General features: G+C 37.3%; 1 long non-coding RNA gene and 1 pseudogene across 1 annotated transcript; both read left to right on the forward strand.

Annotated features, from left to right (window-relative positions):
* Positions 1–6,004: 6,004 nt before the first annotated feature.
* LOC137248649 (tRNA (guanine(26)-N(2))-dimethyltransferase-like) lies at positions 6,005–8,305 on the forward strand (annotated as a pseudogene).
* A 925-nt stretch (positions 8,306–9,230) lies between these two features.
* Positions 9,231–13,033, forward strand: LOC137248127 (uncharacterized). The gene is made up of 3 exons (XR_010952085.1): positions 9,231–9,436; positions 11,025–11,389; positions 11,449–13,033. It is a non-coding gene; the product is annotated as an uncharacterized lncRNA (long non-coding RNA).
* The last annotated feature ends 12,286 nt before the right edge of the window (positions 13,034–25,319 follow it).

A 25,319-nucleotide genomic window follows, 5' to 3' on the forward strand; every position in this document is an offset into this window, starting at 1 on the left:
TGTTTAGAAAATATTGGAGTTAAAAAGAAACGGCCACATAAAATTCCGTGGTACACTAAAGATTTAAAAAAGCTTAAATATCTGAGAAATAAGTTTCACAAAAAATTTCAGACAACAAGGAATATTTATTTTTATAATAAATATAAGTACTTTGCTGGCAAATTTAACCGGTTAGATAAGTTTCTATACAAGAATTACATTCACTGTGCTGAGCGCAGCATTAAAAGTAATCCGAACTATTTCTGGACCTTTATCAAATCCAGACGGTCTCGTTCTTTTATTCCCACGTCAGTTTTTCTCGACGATAAATCTGCTGAAGGGCCCAATGAGGTAGCTAATCTGTTTGCTGATTTTTTTAAGTCAAACTTTTCTACTGATGAGAATTCCTCTTCTGCAAACTTTTCTTCGAACTTTAGCTCTTACCTAAATTTTGGTTCTCTTGTATTATCTGTTGAGGACATAGAGATGGGTCTGACTTCACTGAAGCTTTCGTCTGAGACCGACGTTGATGACCTATCGGCGATTTTGCTAAAGAAATGCCCAACTCTCATCGAACCTCTTAAAATAATGTTTAATTTATCTCTTTCATCAGGTACTTTCATTAATGATTGGAAAGTAGCATACATAGTTCCGATTTTGAAATCTGGTAAAAAGAATGATGTTCGGAACTATAGACCCATCTCGAAGCTCTCTTCCGTTTCAAAACTTTTTGAGTGCATCGTAAAAGACAAATTGTTCTTTGCAACCAAGTCGCTTATTTGTCATAATCAGCATGGCTTTGTACCAGGGCGGTCCACAGCCACGAACTTAGCTGTGTTCACCGACTACTGCAATACTGCTTTTTCGGCTGGATTCCAGGTTGACTGTGTATATACAGACTTTTCAAAAGCCTTTGATAAAGTTTCTCATATAGTACTTCTTAAAAAACTAGCATTTATGGGCTTCCATTCTAGCTTTTTGGAGTGGATAAAATCGTATCTCACTGATAGACGTTGTGTTGTTACCATTGATGGTGTGTTCTCACAACGTTTCATTGCCTCTTCTGGGGTACCGCAAGGGAGCGTCTTAGGCCCTCTACTATTTGTTCTGTTCATCAATGACATTAGTAGCTGCTCTTCCTTCGCAAATTGTTTACTTTATGCCGATGACCTCAAAATATTCGCCAAAGTCCAAGATGCCTCTGATGAAGCAAAGCTTCAATGCGATATCAACTCTGTTCATTCATGGTGTCTTCGTTTTCGGCTCCCTTTAAACATAAAGAAATGTTTTAAAATGACATTTGCTAAAATTTTGCATTTTCGAAGTACGTCCTACCACATTTCTAATACTGTCCTTCAGAATGTTGTCGAAGTAAAGGACCTAGGAGTTTTTTTTGACCCGAAACTGTCTTTTAACAAACATGTTGATTTCATCATTGCGAAGGCCTACTATGTTCTACGCTTTATTCGTCGGAATTGCACCAAGTTCTCAGACCCTTATACTCTTAAAATGTTGTATATAACTTTTGTTCGCTCAAACCTTGAATATGCAGTTTTTGTCTGGAGGCCGTATAACCAGATATCAATAAAACGAATAGAACGTATTCAAAAGGTGTTCATTAATTTCGCTTTACGGTCCCTCAAATTTGATACTCCCATTCCACCCTATGCATCCCGTATTATGCTACTTGACTTACAATCTCTCGAAACCCGTAGGTCAATCTTATCTTTGACTTTCATGTTTAATGTTCTTCATGGTACGATAGATTGTCCTTATCTTCTGGAAAGGATTACTTTTAACATTCCAAGGCGAAATCTTCGCGTCACCTATCCTTTTTACTGGAAAAAAGTCAAAACTAAATTTGCCAGTAATGCTCCTCTTGCCAGATCTATGCGCGAATTTAATATTCTATCTCAGAGTATTTCCCTTGAATTTTCTTTGGGAAAACAAGCTTTTTTGAATATTTTACTCTCTTATTTTAAGTAGGTATGTTTCATTTTGTAACCTACACCATTGTTATTAGTCTGTAAGAAATGTTCTTTCATAGACAGTATTGAATAAATAAATAAATTAATTAATTTTAGCCCCATTTTAACAGATAGAAGCTTCAAATTTCACCAAATGCTTACGTATATGGCATATATTGTTGTCTGAAAAAATCATAGAGATCGGTTGTATATATAGTATATATCTCATACAACCGATTGTTCAGATAAGAAACTTTTCACAATTTCTACCCCATTTTAACAGCTATAAGCTTCAAATTTCACCGATTGCTTACGTATATAGTATACATTGTTGTGTCAAAAAATCATAGAGATCGGTGATATATATAATATATATATGATGGTATATATAGTATATATATATTTTTTTTTTTTGCGATTTCGGCCCCATTTTAACAGCTAAAAGCTTCGAATTTCACCAAATGCTTACATGTATAGCATATATTGATGTCTGAAAAAATCATTGAGATCGGTGGTATACATAGTATATATCTCATACAACCGATTGTTCAGATAAGAAACTTTGCGCAATTTCTTCCCCATTTTAACAGCTAGAAGCTTCAAATTTCACCAAATGCTTACGTGTATAGTATATATTGTTGTCTGAAAAAATCATTGAGATCGGTGGTATATATAGTATATATCTCATACAACCGATTGTTCAGATAAGAAACTTTGCGCAATTTCTGCCCCATTTTAACAGCTAGAAGCTTCAAATTTCACCAAATGCTTACGTATATAGCGTGTATTTTTGTCAGAAAAAATCATACAGATCGGTGGTATATATATTATATACTTCATATAAACTGTAATTTTTGCCCCTTTTTTACGGATAGAAGCTTCAAAATTCATCAAATTTCATCAAATAGTTACGTTTACGTCATATATTTTTGAAATTCGTGATTCGTAGTCATAGTTTTTACATTCAGACCACAAAAAACGTGAAGCTTTGCATCCTCACACAAAGTACCTACCTATTTTTTATTTTATATTTATCTTAAAAATCGTTTAGATATGTTCGAATTTCACCAAATGAATACGTGTATAGCATATATTGTTTTCTGAAAAAATTATAGAGATCGGTGGTATATATAATCTCATACAACCGATTGTTCAGATAAGAAACTTTGCGCAATTTCTTCCCCATTTTAACAGCTAGAAGCTTCAAATTTCACCAAATGCTTACGTGTATAGTATATATTGTTGTCTGAAAAAATCATTGAGATCGGTGGTATATATAGTATATATCTCATACAACCGATTGTTCAGATAAGAAACTTTGCGAAATTTCTGCCCCATTTTAACAGCTAGAAGCTTCAAATTTCACCAAATGCTTAGGTATATAGCATATATTATTGTCTGAAAAAATCATAGAGATCGGTGGTACATATATTATACACCCCATATAAACTGTATTTGTTTGCCCCTTTTTTACGGCTAGAAGCTTCAAAATTCATAAAATTTCATCAAATAGTTACGTTTACGTCATATATTGTTGAAATACGTGATTCGTAGTCATAGTTTTTACACGCAGACCACAAAAAACCTGAAACTTTGCACCCTCACACAAAGTACCTACCTATTTTTTATTTTTTATTTATCTTAAAAATCGTTTAGGTATGTAGATTTGTTCACTATATATTTCTTATCTTATACATCCGATTATTCGGAGATTACGAATGGGATAAGATTATTGTTCAGCCCCATTCATGAAAGGTATGAGGTACAGTCCCGTCCTTACTTGTTTTTAGTTATAAAAGGTTTTTCCAAACGAGGTTTCTCTCGGTGGTGGATTTGCAAGAACTTCGAGTGTATTTCTGCCGTTAAAAAGATTATCGGTGAATCGGTATCTGTCTTGCAGCTGCCGTTAGGAGTCTGCACAAAATATGTAGGTTTCGTCCCCCAATCTGTAAGGAAAATAAATAATAGCACGACGCGAATTGGAATAGAAGCTCGGTCCAAATCTCATCGGAGGTAAATTGAGTCAAGTATTTTTTATGGCATTAAACGTTTTGTGGAGGGATTAACAAAGTAGAAGGGGATTAGAACGATTTTTCTTTTTTTAACTTTCTTACTTTTCACTACTGGTAGCCTTAATTTTTTTTTAAGTAAGCGTGGTCCTTAATCGAATTTTTTCAGAACTATATATAATACCAAGGACCATTTTTCCGCCAAATTGCAAAGTGATATAACCGGCTTTTGACTCACGACTTTGAAAACTTTAAAATTTTTGTGTGCGATTACATTTTACAAAATTGTAATAAATGTACAAGTTTTGTTGTTATATCGGCCTACTGATTTATAAGACCGCGAGTTCGAATCGAGCTCAAGGCCTAACAATAATTATTTTATTATTGTTATGATAAATTTTTCCTTAAATGAAAAAAATTTTTAATTAGACTGGAAGGCTAGAAGTAGAAATAATGAAGACAAACAAACAACCGCTGTAACAGCTCAATGGTTATAGTAACGGCGCCTAAACGTTGCCGATGAAGGAATTTAGCAGTTTCCGAAATGGATCTATACAACGAGCTTTGGCAGTTGTCTAAATTTGTTCTTTCTTCTATTCTAATTAAAAAAAGTTAAGGAAAAATTTATATAACAATAATAAAATAATTATTGTTACGGCGTGAGCTATAATCGAACCCGCGATCTTTTAATACATTTAAATTGTCCATCGTAAAGTTAATCCACCCCTACTTTTCTTTTGCCATCATAGGCAGAAGTCGTCTCCCATTCCACCATTATCAAAAAGTCGGTTTAAGTGAAATGTGGGGCCTTCACGAAATCGTCGACGATTTCAAGTTGCTCAAGTTAAATTGTGAATGGACTGAACTTTGTTGATCTTTAACATGTAGACCATCGGCACTTGGTAAAGTATCAGAGAAAAGTATCGGTGTTATACTCAATACTTAGAAAAAGGCATCGAGTGCAAAATACTCGAGTATTTTTTGGAAAAGTATCGATACTACTCACTCAGTACTCGTATCGTCTATCACAATAAATCTACACAAAGGTGCTTCCAGGCCTAATAATAATAAAGATAAATAGCAAACATTGACTAAGCACTTAGTGGCTATTTCTAATATCGCCGGACTTTCCCTTGCACCGATAGCTAATTGCTGTTTTCAGCTACCGACCCCGAGTTTCATATTAGCCTTTTTATGACTTGAGACCTGAATCTTTTAGATCAAAAGAATTTGTTATATGAACGATTTATGAGTCTTTGTATTTTTAGAAAATAATCACTGTACTCACAAACGCGATCAGACAACAAATTATCAACAGCACTGTAATCGATTTGTGCGTTTTGCATTTTACAACTTTCAGGTACTTTCCTAGTAGTAGACATGAACATTCTTTACTAGATTTGTGCATTGTAAAATTCAATATCTTTCACACGGTCGACGCATCGACGTATTGTATGCATACATAAAAGAAGCGTATCGTGAGTTATGCGCAAATCAGAAAAAAATAAGTAAAGGCTCCATTACTGATACTTAGCATAGACTTGACTTGACTTGAGAACTGTCACCTACAGTTCTGTTAAATGAACATTGCATGTTACTGATTACTCAAAACTTAGCAACACTTAACTTGACTAGAAGTCTGTTGAATTTTGATTTTCTATGTAAGTTCTAAGTGACGTTTATATTTTGAGATGCCATTTGTTTGTTTCCATTTCATTTTGACATTTTTCAATTGACATTTATTGATTATGATGCCAGATTGTATGCGCTAAGTGGAGTATAATCGTGGCTAAGTTGCCAAGTTTACCCCAAGTCAAGTCAAGTCTGTGCTAAGTACCAGTAATGGAGCCTTAAGACCCTGCAAAAATCGTGTGACCAAAAACGCACACAGCCACACGAATTTTTGACAGAGGTGACGATTTGGAATGAAAAATTGTGCAAATGAAATAGCATGCTGACAAATTTTGCTTTCCCACAATGTATCGTGCTCTCTCGCACCTATTATTTTCATAGGGATAACAAAATACGTCATTTTTGCGCCATTTCTAATTCTGCAGAAAAGTGGAAAATTTTTTCAATTTGTGTGATTTACATTTTGCAGAAATTAATATACGCATTCTTTAATATTTTTTGGTCTACTAAAGTGTGTTTTAGCAAAAAAAACTCATATCAATGTGTGCATGTTTATAAAGAAAGAAAGTGAAATATGTAATTGCATAGTATAAATAATCGTGAGCAATTCTAATGCAGAATAGTAAATTTTGATTTCCACATACATACAAGAAAAAAATTCTTGTTACCATTAAGATTTATTATCCAAAATTGAAAAAAAAAAGATTAGAAAATTCGGTGTAAAAAACGGCTATGTGTGCAATAAAATAGCCTCTCTTGTTGAGATACCCCTCCATGGTCTCCATTAATTATTGTGACGGAGGTGTGTTTGCAGCAGCAAAGTGAACCCAAACAGTGTAGATCGTGGTGGTTGTTGTTCGTGGTCCGCATCAACTGGACCAGGTGGGGCAATGACGCCACATCCAGTTATACCAAGGTATATACCACAACAGCAACCGGGTAATGCAAGGCCACGATAGCAGCAGCAACAACCTCCCAAGGCTGGCTATCATCGTTGATTTATAAAAAAACAGTGTTGTGCATCTTTAATGCTTAAATATTTCTTCTGTTGAAACAGTTTCCACGATTCACTGTTCAACGAAAGCAGCAGCCAGCGTATGCTACCACCGAACAGCTGATAACAAAAACTTGGATGCACAGCAGTTTAAAGCCAAAATGGAAGTTGAGGAAATATCTGAAAATAAGGTAAATATATGTTTCGCGTTATTAACAAAATCGCCCCAAATTTTATGAATTAACAGATCGCTACGAACGACAAAGCACCCGAACGTGTGATCAAAGAAAGCACTACAGAATTTATTGCCGGCGGGGCCGTATTCTACAATCCAGTACAAGAATTTAATCGTGATTTAAGTATTTCAGTACTTAATGTATACCCAAAGCGGTTGATAAGAGAGCGGGAAGCGGCGGCGCATAAAAATCCACAAAATACAAAGGAAAGCAAGCAATGCCAATGACAAGAAACACGGCTGGTGGTGTAAAATACGAAGATGGGCTGCGAATATTGGAAACGCTTGCTGCAACAGGTTTACGTAGCATAAGTTATGCAAAAGAAGTAGCAGGCGTGCGTGAAATTGTTGCAAATGATCTATCTAAGGTGGCAGTAGATTCCATTAGCGTAAATATGCGACACAATGGAGTGGAACATTTAATTGAGCCAAGCGAAGGGGATGCAATGTAGGTTTGATATACGAATCAATTGCTAGTGATTTAACTGTAATAATCAATAATAAAATTCACAATAGGACTCTCATGTACCTTTCAACTTCATATGAGAAGCATTTCGATGTTATAGACCTAAATCCTTATGGTTGTCCGAATCGCTTACTGAATGGCGCTATACAATCACTGACGAGTGGGGGTTCATTACTTGTAACTGCGAATGATATGGCTGTGCTGGCAGGCAATACGCCTGAAGCCTGCAATGCCAAATATAGTTCTGTGCCTTTGCGTATGAAATGCTGCCATGAGATGGGATTGCGTATACTATTGCATTGCATTGAAACGCACTCTAATCGTTATGGAAAATATATTGAGCCACTTTTGAGCATTTCTGCCAATTTTTATATACGCGTATTTGTGCGTATGCATAGTAGTCAAGCGAAGTGTAAATATAGCATGAGGTTGGTATACAGCATTTTGGCCTTTTACCACAATCCAATTACTTACCATATCTTTATATTATGAACACAGCAAACAATGAATGGTTTTTCAATGCACTGGTTGTGATACCTATACGCTAGAGCCTATGGGTATTGTAAAAAGCAAGATCTCAGATAAAGGCAATGCGGAAGTATAATTCGGTATACCAACTGGACCAAATGTTAATACAAATTGTGCGCATTGCGGTGATAAACATCATGTAAGTTTCAACTATCCCACTTAAGTATTTAAACTCGAATAAATCAAATTATTTCCTTCTTACTTAATTGGTGCTTAACCGTTTAAACAGTTATGTCCGTTCAAAAAGGCGCGTCAGTTGCTTTTTCAGAGGGTTAACTGGCACCAATTGTTCACACCAAATTGTTTCTTATATTCCCAAATATAGATGGGCGGTCCACTTTGGTCGCATCCCATACATGATCCAACGTTTGTTGAAGAATTGCTACAAATCATAGAAGAAAACCCGCGAAGTGATTTGGACACACAACGTCTTTTAAAAGGTGTGTTATCGGCGGTATGCCTGAACTTGTATTGGGTACATGAGTTTTTATGTAAAAAATATTCATCATATCCAACATCAATACCTCGCATTCAATTGTGGACGCTGTACGCACTACATTGGGTTCACGTAATATGGACAAGCATATTGTTGATTCCAGTGGTAAGGCCACAATTTCAAATGATGGGGCAACCATTAAGAAACTATTGGATAAAATAATAACACAACGTAGCGTGCTCAAGTGGTATAAGCTTATCTGGAAAAGATATTTCGTAACGAAAACCCTGGAAGATTACCGCGACTTGTCTGCTGTGGTTCAACAAAATATAACTTGGATGTTTGTTGCTCTTTTTCAATTTTCCTGAATACAAATGCCTGGATTGGAAAAATTTTAAACAAAAAAATAAAGCTTGGCGTGCAAAAGTCAAGAAATTACTTGTCATGCAACGGTAAATGCTTATAAATATATCATTAAAATTGTATGCTTGTTTATGATGAGCCATTCGAGTGAGCATGGAGATGCATGTTTTAAATACTGTAGAGTAAATTGGCTTACTATATAAGAATTTGAAATTTTTCCAAATCTTTGACTAAAAAGTAGCTACTAGCTTGTAGAACTTTATTACTTTACTTTTAAAAAGATAAATCACTTTAGCATGGTAATATATACCTATTATTAAAAATTAATACAAACAATATCTTCAACATTTTTTTCTCTATTCACGAACACATTTAGAAAGGCTACAACGCCTGCTAAAGAGCCGGTATCTTGCCAACGCTTTAGCTTGGATTTAGAGGAGGATCTACAAACTTTGCTAGAAGCACGCGCAGCTCCTCGTGTAGCGAATGGGATCAACACGAAAGTAACGTTGCTGTTAGCGGAAATGCAATGAACAAAATATTTGAAATGGAGGATGAAAATAAATCCAACAATGCAAACACTATAAAGAGGATTCCTTATAATTTCTCAACTAAGGCATCTTGTGACGAAACTATATTCGAATGCCAACAGCAACGTACGTCTGATGAAAGTTTTATGGGTTTGGAAAAAATGTGTGATAAAACAGCATCCGATCCTGACAGCACACTATTTAAGTACATACATAGCGAGAACAAGGATATGGTTAAAGAAGATGCTAAAAAGCGCAGCGCCGATGGAAACTATTTTAAAATCCCTTGTAAACAAGGTAAGTGAATATACAACATATTGAAAGTTGATAAGATTGCGTGGTATAAATTTAATAATATAATCTTAGAACTACAAGAAATATATGAAGAAGCACAATCACTGCAACGTCTATTGCATGACTTATGCGTACAGGAGCGGCATCAATTGGATAATGAAACTTCTTTAAAAAGTATTGATGTAACACTCCTAGAAGATATTGAAGCGCCATCTAAAATGTGGGACTCCACAATAGTGGGCGATACCACTTTACAAACTTCACCTTTGAAAATGGTGAGACTTCTCAGACCATCTACTATACTAGAGGAAAATTGCGAAGATCAGTCTAATAGTTCTTTGGGTGGTGATGATGCATCATCACACATAAGCTTTCAAAAGTTGGTGTCATGTGGGGACACATTGCAAGCGGGGCATACATTTTGTATGTCGGGGTTGATTCTGGATAGGTAAGAGTTTAACCTCTTACAGTATCCAGAACGAAGTTGAGCTAGAGTGACTCGCTTTTCTCTGGGAGTATGCGTTCCTCTTCCGCGAGGTTTGGATCCTTTTCTTTGAGTACTGGATTCACCGGGCAATTCCTAAAATAAAGGTCCGACGCTTGTTTATGGAGTTCACCAAGGACCTGCTTGTGTTTTTTCGCTTCATACGGCTGGGTTCTCAGGAGCCGTATTTCCTCAAAATGCTTACGGAGATGACTCCTTAGGCCCCTAGGCGGTGCTGGTTGACCAATCAGATGTCTGTTGGGATGCTCAGGTTTCTGGGTATTCAACAGGAACTGTTTGGTCAGCATCTCGTTTCTCTCCCTGATGGGGAGTATTCTCGCCTCATTATGCAGATGGTGTTCTGGGGACATAAGAAGACAGCCCGTGACAATTCTGAGAGCAGTATTTTGGCAGGCCTGTAGCTTCTTCCAGTGGGTAATTTTTAGGCTTGGCGACCATATGGGTGACGCATAGCACTTAATCGGCTGGCTAATTGCTTTGTGTGTAGTCATGAGCGTTTCTTTATCCTTTCCCCACGTACTGCCAGCGAGGGATTTGAGGAATTTGGTACGGCTCTGAATTCTCGGAACAATTGCGGCTGCGTGCTCACCAAAATGTAGATCCTGATGAAAGTCACACCCAAAATTTTAAGGTGTAAGACAGTCGGTAGGGTAATGTCATATGGTCGACATTTGGCGCGGCCATGTTTTAAATAAGATCACCGATGAGATGGTTGGTTACAATATCAGGTTTCGCGAGCCGACAAAACTGGAGAGATTTTGGAGATAGCTGTTTATTTTAATAAAGCTCATGGTGTAGGAAACAATAGCATAGGTGTAGAAGCAATAGTGACTCCTTCTGGTGGTAAAGGTTGATATGTAGAAGTTAAACAGAAATTTGATGAATATGAGTTTTTTTTAAGTTATTGCAAAAAAGCGTTGAGGATTTTTAATATCTTACGAGGTACCTTCGTACATGTTTCTAAGAATGAATAATTAGACATATTCAAACTTCGCTATACTTTAACATACGATACTTTACCCCATTTTAACACAACTATCATTTATTGATTTTTTTTAATTTTATAAAATGTTTCTTCCTCCACAGTTCCATTTCCGTATTGGATGGTAAATATGGCTTTCGCATTTTCTCCATCAATAACTGTGACAAGGTGGAAAAAATCTATGCGCGTAAATCGCAACATATCTTGGTCGAGCGTTTCTTCAATAGCTCTCTAGTGGTGATGGTGACAGCAGAGAAACCCAACTGTTTACAAATGTTAAAATATATCAATTGCGTCTACGGCTCAAATACCCACAGTATATGAATGGATCGAACGCACCTAATTGTCTGCCTAACGGATAGTATACATATTCATCAAATCGAAAATATTGCACCAAACGAACTGGGTCTGAATACTGAAACAGTACACATATTCAAAATTGATGAGGAGGCTGTGATGATGGTATAGGGTGAGTTGTTGAATAACATACGAAAACCACTTTAACCCATCTATATATTTGCATTACAGCTAAAGCTTTACAAACAGCAAAAATTGCTGGCGCCAAGAAATTGGAAAAGGCAGTGAAGCATTCATCACACTGTACGGATGGTGTAAAGTTAGAAACTGCTGTTGTAACAGCTGCCACCGACACAACGGTCATCTCTACTTCGTCGAGTAACGGCTCGTCCGACTATCTATCGAAGACAGTATAATCATATCTTTTGCCAACACAGGTTAGCGATGTGCTTGCACAGGAAAAGATTTCAATTGGAAAACAAAAACCAATTAAGAGAGTTTATTTATTATTAAAGTATTTACTTTTCTTTATATCAACAGTATTAATTTAAGTTGCAATATCACGTACATATATAATAAGGGATGTGATACGATTGCTGTCGGAATTAGATTTGAAACCAATCAATACTCCTGCTAAGGGTTGTAGAATTATTGCTTGAATAATTAGATTTAGAACAATAATAAGTCTGACTTAATTACAAGTCGTACATTTTTAAATTCATCAATTACGACAGCAACCGGATTCTACGACACCTTTGAATATTCTTGATCTGAAAAAAGAGTAAACCTAATCTGAATTTCTACTAAGCTTTAAGTTGTAGATTATTCAAATAATTGGAGTTTTTTCTAAAGCTTAAAATTATTTTCTGCTCGCTTAGAAAAGATTTCAATTGGAAAACAAAAACCAATTAAGAGAGTTTATGTTATTATTAAAGTACTTACTTTTCTTTATATCAATTGTATTAATTTAAGTTGCAATATCACGTACATATATAATAAGGGATGTGATACGATTGCTGTCGGAATTAGATTTGAAACCAATCAATACTCCTGCTAAGGGTTGCAGAATTATTGCTTGAATGATTAGATTTAGAACAATAATAAGTCTGACTCAATTAATAGTCGTACATTTTTAAGTTCTTCAATTACGACAGCAATCGGATCCACGACACCTTTGAATATTCTTGATCTGAATTTCTACTAAGCTTTAAGTTGTAGATTATTCAAATAATTGGAGTTTTTTCTAAAGCTTAAAATTATTTTCTGTTCGCTTGGAAAAGATTTCAATTGGAAAACGAAAACCAATTAAGCGAGTTTATTTATTATTAAAATACTTACTTTTCTTTATATGAACTGTATTAATTTAAGTTACAATTTCATTTGCATATATAATAAGGGATGTCGTGATATGATTGCTGTCGGAATTAGATTTGAAACCAATCAATACTCCTGCTAAGGGTTGCAGAATTATTGCTTGAATGATTAGATTTAGAACAATAATAAGTCTGACTCAATTAATAGTCGTACATTTTTAAGTTCTTCAATTACGACAGCAATCGGATCCACGACACCTTTGAATATTCTTGATCTGAATTTCTACTAAGCTTTAAGTTGTAGATTATTCAAATAATTGGAGTTTTTTCTAAAGCTTAATATTATTTTTTTGCTCGCTTAGAAGAGATTGGAAAACAAAAACCAATTAAGCGAGTTTATTTATTATTAAAGTTCTTCTGTTTTATATGAACTGGATTAATATAAGTTCCAATTTCATGTACATATATAATAATATTGAAAATAATAAATATTGAAAATTCAATTTTTTTGGTTTATATTTTATTCATATGGCTGCTCCAGGTAAAGTAAATTTGCAGGTAAAATTCACGTTATATGGCGGTTATATAAATGGTAAAACCGCAGTAAAATTGATTGTTAAATGGCTCGAAAATGTAGAGTGAAATGACGGAAAAATGACCGCCATTTGACGAGCATTGTGACGTGTGTGAGCAGCACAGTGCTATGCTCACATCCTATAAGTGGGAGCGGAATGCACGATCACATTAATAGGAACGAAACGGAAAATTTGGTCACAAAAGTTCATCACGCCCATGCAAACGTGACTATGAATATAACCGCTGCAGAGAGTCACAATGACCGTAAAATGACTAGTAAAATGACGTGGAGCGTTTTTGCAGGGGAGTGTGTAAGTTCGGGTGTAAAAGAATAATAAATACTCAACTGAGAGCTTTTATCGTATTTTTCAGTTAGCCTGTTATATTTCTCTACGGTACTTTTAAACCTCTTAAATATAAAATTGGGAGTAGTTCTTATCCGATTTCGACTATGTTTGGCAAAAATATTAAGGTTGCGGGACAAGTATGTGTATCGAAGCCTGTTCTTAGAGATATGTTATAGTTTTTCATTATTCCGGAACAATGAGAACAAAATTTTTTGTAATTATTACGAAAAAGGATTGCAGTACGACGCAAATTGGATGAAAAGCTCGGCCTAAAATCTCTTCGGAGGTTATCGCGCCATTTATTTTTTATTCATTTACATGTGTCTTTTTCAATGACGGAATTACATTTAATTCGAAAAATTACTTTACAACTTAAGTTTATGTTTGTATATACTACTATTAAGCATACTGCCAACTCATTATTCAAGAGGTTATAATATAACGGAAAGCACTTGCAACTTACATATATTCGTTGAGGAGCAAAAATTTCTTTCAACGTAACGTAAAAATCAGGGCTCGAACTTTACTAAAATTTCAGCAGCTCTGTTTCATTTTTGAGATGACGAAAACTCAAAAAAGTACTGCGCTGCAGCTAACCGTATCACCAAGATTGTTTCACGTGACATTGGACTGAGTAGGCAATTGTAAGTAAGTCCTCTCCCGACGAACAAAAATCAAGACTCAAGTCACCATCATACCTGTCCTTATATATGGCTTGGTATCATGGACGGTGTCGGAAAGAGATAAAATGATTCTTAGAGTGTTCGAAAGAAAAGTTATCCGGAAGATTTATGGCCCTGTCTGTCACGCCGACGGCCGGTTATGGAAGGAGCTATAATCTGAGCTTTACACTGATATAACGATAAGTCAGCATATAAAATCCAAAGGCTCACTGGCTAGGTCATGTTATGCGAATTGACGATTTTGTTACCAAAATGAGATATGTATATGTAAGTAGTTTATTCTCACCACCTCGACCGTTTTCAGAATATTTGTATGCTCACCTTAGTTGAGCCATGCTAAGTTTAAATCTTACTGTAGCCTAAACTAGCTTAATTCAAAAAAGAGAATGTTATTTTGCGAATTGGAATGCAATCGATTCGAGATGATTGCATTCTTTCACAACTCTGCATTTTCGAAATATTTTTTATTTATATCCGAGTTCCTTTCTAACTCATCATAAAAAATTGCTATCCCCTTAGCAGTACTATTTGTGTCCAGTAATGCTTTATATGCCTCCTAGATAGCAAAAATCTCATTAAGTTCGGAAGACGCATTGATATGAACTTGGCCGGAAGTGTTGCAAAGGCCCCGCTAAAACTCAACAAGCCATTTATGTAACAATTTGAAAATATCATTTTGTACAAATTTTATTAAAATCTACAAACGAAAAGGCGTCAAAGCGCGTTATTTCAACGTAAGTAACTACCTACATATCTGCGATCGATCTAAAAGCCAAATTAAACTTCCTTAACCCTAACACCATAGTCGTAACCATACCCATATCCATAACCATCTCAATGTGATCGATTAATGGTGCCTTAACCTAAAAATCGGGAAAATTTCATAAAAATGATGAAAACGCAAAAAATTACGAACATATTCCACAAAAAATAAGTATCTGAGTCATAACGTATCCAAAACAATGAAGAAAATCTAAAAAAAAATTATTAAATTCACCAACTCAAATATTTTTAGATTATTGATATGGCGAGAAACCAAAAACCAATTGATTGGCTATGGCGTTAGCGTTATGGTATGGCACCATTAATCGATTACATTCCTTTCCATAGTAGGTTCGATCAGCTGATTTATCTGGTTATGGCTTTATGGTTATAAATCACCATTAATTCGCCCTTAATAACATTTGTAACAGCTATGGTTACCTTGACATTGACTGCATGACTAACTACCTGGTCGTTTAGGAAAAATGAAACTGCCCATGATAAAAACAACTACAATGTATAACCGTTTCTTAAAAAAATGTCATATTTCTCAATTGCACAAATACTTATTAATGTTTATTTCCAAACAAGAACAAATTTTAATATTTTACTTTGTTTATCTTCTGACTTCATTTAGTTTGGAGATTGATTTTTAAATATTATATTGCACAAAAACTTTACAAAAAATTCATAGCCGACCAGAAGAGAGAACGGTTATACCTTGTGGGTGTTTTTATCATAAGGCTATCTGGTTATAACTGGCTGGCGGCCAAATGCAAATATTTGATAATTAAATTTTTTATAACAAATTTATTTTTTTTTTTAATAATATTTTCGAGGTAAAACCCCTTCAATATTTCTGTCTGTGCCCTTATATTTTTTCAAACAGTCTAATATGCATTCTATGACGAAGCTAAGATGTAAATGAAAATTATCACTGTTATGTTTTTGGGGACAAATTTCGACTTTAAATTGTTGATATACCAACATATAAATTATACACCGCTCAATCTGCACATCTGTTATGCAGTATTGCAAATTTTTTTATGTTTCGTGAATTTTTCTTTCGTTCCGCACTTCTTTGTTATCTGCTTTATATTACGTTCTATGTTGTAGACTATTGTAATCGTCTGCTATGATATGAGATTTATGTTGATAAATAGAATTAGAAAGGAGTGTGTTTTTAGAAATGTTGATTTGATTTCCCACTTTCACCGCTTTACCAGCATGGAATTTTATAGACTTCAATTGCATGTAAATTCAATAGAACTAATTTTGAGCTAAGTGGCAACTGATTTATTATGACAGCGTGTTAACTCTGCTCTTTGCATTAGACAAATTTTTAATAATTACTTTATACGTTTATTACTAAGTTCTTTCAAAGCGTTTTTTAACGGATCATTTGTTGGGTCGAATTATTTTAGTAAAGGTTTGACTCTCATACAGGCACGAGGTTTCTCAGGGGGCCCACGATTAGGGGTACTAAGAATTTTTTTTAATTCAGGAGTGCCTTTAGTTGTTCCATGTGCAAATTTTAAGCCGAATTTCAAAAGCAACGAATATTTATAATGATTTTTTGCCTGGGCCTGAGGAGACAATAAAAACATCAAACAAAAATGTGTTTCTCAGGGCGCCCGCGATTTAGAGGTACTAAGATATTTTTTTTAATTCAGGAGAGTCTTTAGTTGTTCCATATGCAAATTTTAAGCCGAATTTCAAAAGCAACGAATATTGATAATGATTTTTTGCCTGGACGCGATGAGACAATAAAAACATCAAACAAAAATGTATGTTTACATGAATCCGAAATCGTAAAGTTTTCGTGGTGACACTGATGAAGGTTCATCTTCAAAAAGTCTTCCAACAATACCACCAACTCTGTATCAAAGTCCAGATTTTTTAAATGACTTCGATATCGGTACCGTGAATAATGAGTTTTTGCGATCTGAAGAAGTCAACGAAATAATTCGTCGAGGTCATCAAAAGTGTGCTGTTATTTTTCTACGTGATTGTCATGACGAGGCATTTCCTACCTCGTTGTCAAACAGAATCCTGCCAAATGGAGAGAAAGTGGAGCCTGACTGGTTAGTGTGGAGTGCCAGTAGCAATGCTTTTTATTGCTACCATGTCGTCTGTTAAGCACCAATACCTTAAATCGACCTAAAATTTGTTCTGCGGATATTCGAAATTCCAGGTATGGAAGAAGTTGTACGATAAACTGCCATCACACGAAAATACTCAAGATCACATTAAATGTTATATTCAATGGCGATCTTTACAAAATCTAATTCAAAAGGAGGCTACAATTGATACACTTATCAGTGACAAGCTAATCACTGAAACTCAAAAGTGGGCAGAAATTTTATATAGAATTTTGGACACTATTTTATTTTTGGGTGAAAGAGGCCTAGCTTTCAAAGGCGAAAGTATATATCGTGGTGAATGAAACGATGGAAATTGTTTGGGCATCTAAGATCTCATAAGCCAATATGATCCGATACTTAGTGATCATTTGGAGAAATTTAGGATTTCACAACAGGAGAACAAACGTTTACAAGTTCACTATCTTTCCACAGACATTCAGAACCAGTTTATAGAAATTTGTTCAAAGCACATGAGGGAAACTATATTAGATCAAGGCAAGAAAGCCAAGTATTTTTCTATTATCGTTGATGCTATGCCTGATGCTAGTCACGTTGACTACGTTCATTTTGCGCTAACTCCATTTCAATTCGAAAGCAACAAATTTTACAATTCAAGAACGGTTTTTGGCTTTCGTGAATTGCAACCAAAAAACTGGTCAGAAAATCGATGATCTAATTTGCCATACTTGATTGAAGATTGTCGTGCACAAGCGTACGATAACGGCGCCAATATGAAAGGAGCTTACAACGGAGCAGTACGTCACATTCTCGACAAAAACTCGAATGCTGAGTACTCGTCTTGCGCAACCCACAATCTCAATTTATTTGGTGTTGATGCTGCAGAATGTTGTACGGCTGCAATTATTTTCTTCGGAGTTGAACAAAAATTTATAAAAATTATTTATTATCAGCAGCATTTCACAACGATGGAACATCCTCAAAAACATGTACCGAGCTCTCTTCATAGTCTTTCAGACAAAAGCCAAATTTGACTGCGCAAGCATACGGAGATGTTACCGGCATCAAGTACATCAACAAGTTCGGATGTATCTTGCTGTCCTCAATTTGGTTCAGAATACTGACTACCATTAATGAAAGAAATGTGGTCCTCCAAGCTAGAGCCGCCACCATAGATGTTGAGGTCCGACAGTGCAAAACAATTGCTATTCAATCGAACATCTCACCAAAGTTTCCGCACATTCGAAAGAGAAAACCCAAAAGACGTTCTGAAGATAATTTAAATGAGATGATTACGGATGATTTAGAGTCTGATTTTAAAAACAATACATTCCTGGTGATCTTTAATTCAGTAATCACTGGCGTTACTGAACGATTTGCAACTATGAGAAATTTGAGCGCGACGTTTTCCTTTTTGTGGCAATTTGAAGACATGGACGGTTCAGGCGAGCGCAGCATAATTTGTCGACATTTCTCAAAGCTTAGAATGCGAAATAATTCACTTGAAACACATTTACGAAGCAAATTTTGATAAGGGTCTGTCACCATAGGAATTGCTAAATGCCATCTACATATTGTTACGAATATTAGCAAAACTAAGGAGTGCTGCCATCTCTAAGCCGATGCTAAGCAGTGACGTGAATTCACATCCATAGATCAATCATTATGTATCTACATAAACGAAACAATAATTGCGTCTACACATATGTACCATGTACGTATACGAGCAGCGGAGAGTCAATGCACAAACACATGCATATATCTGAGATACTCATATAAGTATGCAATGAGAAAAACTATAAAATTGTGCAATTGTAGTTACAGCTGAGAAGTTTGAGAGCTGTTGGACTAGTAGATTCTGGAAGCGCCTAGAAAATGTATAAAATTGTGCAATTGTAGTTACAGCTGAGAAGTTTGAGAGCTGCTGGGCTAGTAGATTCTGGAAGCGCCTAGAAGATGCGAAGGTTGAAATAAAAGAGTATAAAAGGCGACAATTGTAGAGGCGCTGGAATTCAGTTTGATTTGAGTTGTCAAGCAGTTTCGATTAAGACGATCTCTAGCGAGCAATAGCAGTATTATTTTGAAAGTCAGTTTCATTTAAGCTATCAGTTTGGTTATTAAGCAAGCTATTCGTTGCACAGTTTGAGTGTTATTGTGAAGTACTTTAATAAAGGCCATTTTGAATTATTAAATATTGGAGTCATTTATTCAACAGTTTAATGATTCGAACTTAGCAGAGGGTTGCAAATAAGAGGATTTGCAAGTAAATTCGTTACAATTGGTGTCAGAAGAGGAATTGTTGAATAAATTCCAGAGGACAACAAGGACATGGCAAAGTTCAGTGAATTGAAGATCCAGCAACTGAAGAAGGAGTTGGAGAGCCGTGGATTGAATACAAGCGGCGTTAAACTCGAACTTCTGGCACGGCTACGAGAAGCAATGGAAGCAGACGGAATTGATGTGGATGAGTATGTCTTTTATCCTGATGGGGACGAGACAACAACAAATATTGAAGAGAAAAACGAAACATCGCAGACAGTTACGAGCACAGACTTGAGCATGATTTTGGCTGCAATATCTGCACAAACATCGACAGTAAAAGAAATGTCGTCAGAAATAACATCGAAGATTGAAGCACATGAAAAACGCGCATGTCAGAAATTTCGTCAGAAATAACATCAAAGATTGAAGCACAAGAAACGCGTATGTCAGAAATGTCGACGCAGATTACATCCAAGATGGAAACACAACTGGAAGAGCAAAAGACATATATGACATCTCAGTTGGCTGAGCAGTTGAAAGCACAGGAGGCCCGCATAACCTCGCAGCTTTTACCTTTATCTCCTGTGCCTCCAGGATACAAAAATTTTACAGTTTGAGGAAAAAATCGAGGCCGAAGTGGATGCTTTGAGAGTATGTATCGAGCAGTTGCAACTGAATCGCCCAGCAGTTTCAACGAGTAATCCAAAGGTAAAAACACCATCCTTTGACGGTTCTGTTCCTTTCCAGGTCTTTAAGCTACAGTTTGAGAAGACTGCAACAGTGAACAACTGGAGTGCTGAAGATAAAGTTGCTGCACTCTTCGTAGCATTGAAAGGACCAGCTGCCGAAATCTTACAGACTATTCCAGAGTACGAACGGAACAGTTATGAAGCATTGATGGCTGCTGTAGAACGACGTTATGGAAGCGAGCATAGAAAACAGATATTCCAAATTGAGTTGCAAAACCGCTACCAAAAAGCAAATGAGACATTGCAGGAGTTTGCTTCAGATATTGAAAGGTTGGCTCATCTCGCAAATGCGGCCGCACCCGTGGAATACACCGAGAGGGTAAAAATCCAGAGTTTTATAAATGGCATACGGGACGTGGAAACGAAGCGAGCTACATACGCAAACCCAAAGCTGACATTTGCTGAAACGGTATCACATGCATTGACTCAGCAAACGGCCTCACTATTGAGTAAACCAGCATACAAAGCTCATCGTTTGGAAGTGGAAAGACCAGATTGGGTAGACACAATTTTGGAAGCACTGAAGGGATCACAACAGAAAAATGCCGGAGTTATTAAATGTTTCAAGGGCGGCAACCCAGGTCATATTGCACGACATTGCAGCACCGGTCCCAATAGCTCCAACAAGGTGGTTGGCCGTAAACGCAGAGCTGAAGGAGATGAGCAAATCTCCAAGTCCACTCAATCGTTAAACTAAAACGAGTCAGCCGCAAGGGGCGACAGCTGGCTCCCTCAATTGAATGCCCCATAATCTCTATCTCACAAATTGGAAGAAGGTCAAACAATCTTACTGTCGGAGGACATGTGGATGGAAAGGAACGTTTACTGACTGTAGATACGGGTGCATCTCATTCCATCATTCGAGCGGATTTAGTCAACAAGAATATAAGACCATTGCATGGAGCAAGATTGCGTACAGCCACTGGAGAAGACAGCACGGTTCTAGGAGAAGTATCATGTGAAGTCGCAATTGGGAACGTCACGGTAGTACACAATTTTATAGTGGCAGAAATGGTTGATGAAATCATAATTGGAGTGGACTTCTTAATCGACCAGGGCATCAAGATCGACATGCAATACAAGACGATGCGATATAAAAGCATGGATATACCACTTAATTTCGGCTACGAGAGAGGCTACAGCAGTAAACGAGTGCTTGTGGAAGTGAGTCAGCAAATACCACCAAAATCCGAAGCAGTCATCTGGGCAAAGGTTGATGGAGATTGTGGGACAAACAAATTGTGGGTTGTCGAAGCAGCAAACAAATCAGCATTAAACATACTTGTAGGAAAAACCCTGGCTATGACAAAACAAGATGGACGTATTCCGGTAAGAGTACTCAATGAGTTCAAGTCACCACTCAAACTGACTAAAGGAGCTATTTTGGGAAGATGCCAAGAGGCTGAAGTAGTTAATAACTGTGAACAGCTCCAGGATCACGTTTCAGCTTGTAATACTGATCTTTCAAATGACATCACGGCATGGACGCAGGGGCTAGAGGAAGCATATCAGAGTAAGGCAAAACAACTGCTCCTAAAGTACGCGAACATATTTGACCAGGATGGTTCTAAACCAGGCCGCACCAACGTTGTGAAACATCAAATTGACACTGGAGATGCGAGGCTGATCCGTCAAGCTCCACGTAGTGTTCCACTGGCGAAGCGGGAAGTTGTGAGTCAATTCATTCAAGAAATGAGCGACAGCGGCGTCATCGAACCATCAGCTAGTCCATGGAGCTCACCGGTAGTACTTGTAAAGAAGAAGGATGGAAAAATTAGGTTTTGCGTGGACTACCGGAAGTTGAATGACATAACGAAAAAGGATAGCTACCCATTGCCAAAAATTGCCGACACTCTGGACTCGCTATCTGGTACGAAATGGTTTTCCACGCTGGACTTGAAAAGCGGACTGGCAAGTGGAGGTGAAGGAGGAAGATAAAGAGGAAACAGCCTTCAGTGTCGGTGATGGCCTTTGGCAATTTACAGTGATGCCTTTTGGACTTTGTAATGCACCAGCTACTTTTGAGAGACTCATGGACCAGGTACTGAAAGGACTACATTGGAAAACATGCTTGGTGTACCTGGACGACATCATCGTATAGGGCAAACATTTTGATGAACATCTTAGGAACTTGGAGGAAGTTTTCCAAAGAAAAGCTGGCGCTGGTCTGAAGTTGAGTTCCAAAAAGTGTGTGCTGTTTAAAAAGGAAGTAAATTATTTGGGTCACAAGGTAACGAGAGAGGGCATCTGCACTGCGAACGAAAAGATAGAGGCTGTAAAGGATTGGCCAAGACCACAGAACCTACATGAATTAAGAAGTTTCCTTGGGCTGTGCACATATTACCGCCGATTTGTACCAAATTTTTCCAGCGTAGCCCATAGCCTCCATGAGCTTACAAGAAAAAATAAAGCTTTTGAATGGAAGAAGGAGCAAGAAGTGGCTTTCCAAATATTGAAGGAGCGTTTGTGCACTGCCCCAATGTTAGCATATCCGATTCCAGGAGCAACATTTATTCTAGATACAGATGCGAGTGGATATGCTTTAGGAGGCGTTTTATCACAACTGGTCGATGGACAGGAGAAGGTAGTTGCATATTACAGCCGTTTGATTGGAAAACCAGAGAGGAACTACTGCGTTACGCGGAGAGAGCTGTTGGCATTGGTAGAGTGCATTAAACATTTTCACAAATACCTCTACGGCCAGCGATTCCGTGTCAGGACAGATCGCGCAGCTTTAAAATGGCTCCTGCAGTTCCGTAATCCGGAAGGGCAATTGGCACGGTGGATCGAGCGACTACAAAGCTATGAATTTTCCATTGAGCATCGAAAAGGTAGTACCCATGGAAATGCCGATGCAATGTCACGAAGACCATGTAGTTTGGAATGCAAGCACTGTTCAAAAGCCGAGGGTAAAGAAGACGTTATAGATGTCCGGCTAATGACTATAACATGTATAGATGAATGGGACAAGGAACAGCTAAGAAAGTGTCAGCTAGAAGATACAGATCTGTCACGTGTTATGCAAGGGCTCGAACGAAACGAAAGACCAAACAGAGAAGAGATGTCAGCAGAGAGTCCCATTGCGAAGTCATATTGGGCACAGTGCAACAGTTTAGAATTGATATCCGGTTGCCTTCATCGAGTATGGGAGAGTGAGGATGGTAAATGCAAGAAGAAACTGATAGTGTTCCCAGAAAGAGAATTCCTGACGTGCTCAGCGAGCTGCATAATGGTCCAAGCGGAGGTCATCTTGGAATCACGAAAACGCTCGAGAAGATTAAACAGAGAATCTATTGGGTTGGATGCCGTCAATCGGTCACTGAGTGGATTGCGAACTGCGAGGTTTGCAGCAGAGCGAAAGGGCCCAGAACCCAAAGTCATGGCCAGATGAAGCAATATAACTCAGGTGCGCCATTTGAAAGGATCGCTATGGATGTCGCCGGTCCATTTCCTACTAGCAACGGCGGAAACAAATATGTACTGGTAGTTATGGATTATTTCAGCAAATGGCCAGAGGTATACCCAATCCCAAATCAAGAAGCGGAAACGGTAGCAGAAGTATTTGTAAACAATTGGGTTGCAAGGTATGGTGTACCAATGGAGTTACATTCTGACCAAGGCTGGAATTTCGAATCAGCTGTGTTCCAGGAAATGTGTAAATCATTGGGCAGCCGAAAAACACGAACAACTGCATTGCATCCTCAATCCGATGGTATGGTAGAACGATTCAATAGAACATTGGAGGAGCACTTAAGAAAAGTAGTAGACAAGTACCATAAAGAGTGGGATACCCGCATACCATTATTCTTGATGGCTTACCGATCAGCAGTGCATGAGACAATGGGCCAAACCCCTGCAAAAGTAATTTTTGGCAATGACCTTAGGCTGCCAGCTGATTTGAAGTTTGGGATAGATGCCAATGCGGAGGGAAATGTCAAGAAATCCACTAGTGATCTGGAAGAAGAGCTAAGAGAAATACATGATCTGATAAGGCAACGAAAAAAGATTATGAGTGACAAGATGAAAGCCAGATACGGCAAAGCAATTAGTTCAGAAGGTTTTCAGGAAGGAGATTTGGTGCTGTTATACAACCCACAACGTAAAAAAGGTTTGTCCCCGAAATTGCAGTGTAATTGGGAAGGCCCATACAAAGTTGTAAAACGGATCAACGATGTAGTGTACCGCATACAAACCATTGGTAAACCACGAACCAAAATGAAAGTGGTCCATTTGGAAAGGCTGGCAACATTTAGATCGGGAGATTTGTCTAATCGGGACGACAGACTTAGGTGGAGGGCAGTGTTACGAATATTAGCAAAACTAAGGAGTGCTGCGATGTCTAATCCGATGCTAAGCAGTGACGTGAGTTCACATCCATAGATCAATCATTATGTATTGTTACGAATATTAGCAAAACTAAGGAGTGCTGCCAGCTCTAAGCCGATCTAAGCAGTGACGTGAATGCACATCAATAATTCAATCATTATGTATCTACATAAACGAATAAATAATTGCGTCTACACATATGTACACATTCCGACGAGCAACATTTACATACAAGGCAGCAAGAGATGAGATGTCACACACCGATGAATTTACTTATACGCTTATGTGTGTGCGGGAGACTGTAAACTACAAACACATGCATATACCTTATCTGAGTTGTCACAAGAGAGAGCAATAATTTGTGCACGTAGTTGTGGCTGGCGATTTTGTAGCCGAAACAACTAGTAACTTCTGGAAATCGAAGAGCCTAGAAGTATGCAGCGTAAACTATAAAAGCGGTGCAGGCGAGTAAGAAGCAATTCAGTTTGAGTTGAGCTATCAGTCAGTTTGATTAAGCACGCGATCTGGCGGCCAATAGTAGAGTTTAATTTGAGTTATCAATCAGTTTGGTTATTAAGCCAGCGAGTAGCAAAGTATAAGTGTTATTGTGAAGTACTTTAATAAAGGCCATTTTTCCATTATTCAATATTGGAGTTATTTATTCAACAGTTTAGTGATTCGAACTTAGCAGAGGATTGCAAATAAGAGGATTTGCAAGTAAATTCGTTACAATTGGTGTCAGAAGAGGAATTGTTGAATAAATTCCGAAGATTGGGAATACAACTTGGACATGGCAAAGTTCAGTGAATTGAAGATCCAGCAACTGAAAAAGGAGTTGGAGAACCGTGGATTAAATACAACCGGCAATAAGATCGAACTTCAAGCACGGCTACGAGAGGTAATGGAGTCGCAAGGAATTGATGCGGACGAGTTTGTCTTTTATCCTGATGGGGACGAAACAACAACAAAAATTGAAGAGAAA

The sequence above is a fragment of the Eurosta solidaginis genome, chromosome 4, assembly GCF_040869045.1.
Source record: "Eurosta solidaginis isolate ZX-2024a chromosome 4, ASM4086904v1, whole genome shotgun sequence".
In the NCBI taxonomy this organism is placed as follows: Eukaryota; Metazoa; Arthropoda; class Insecta; order Diptera; family Tephritidae; genus Eurosta; species Eurosta solidaginis.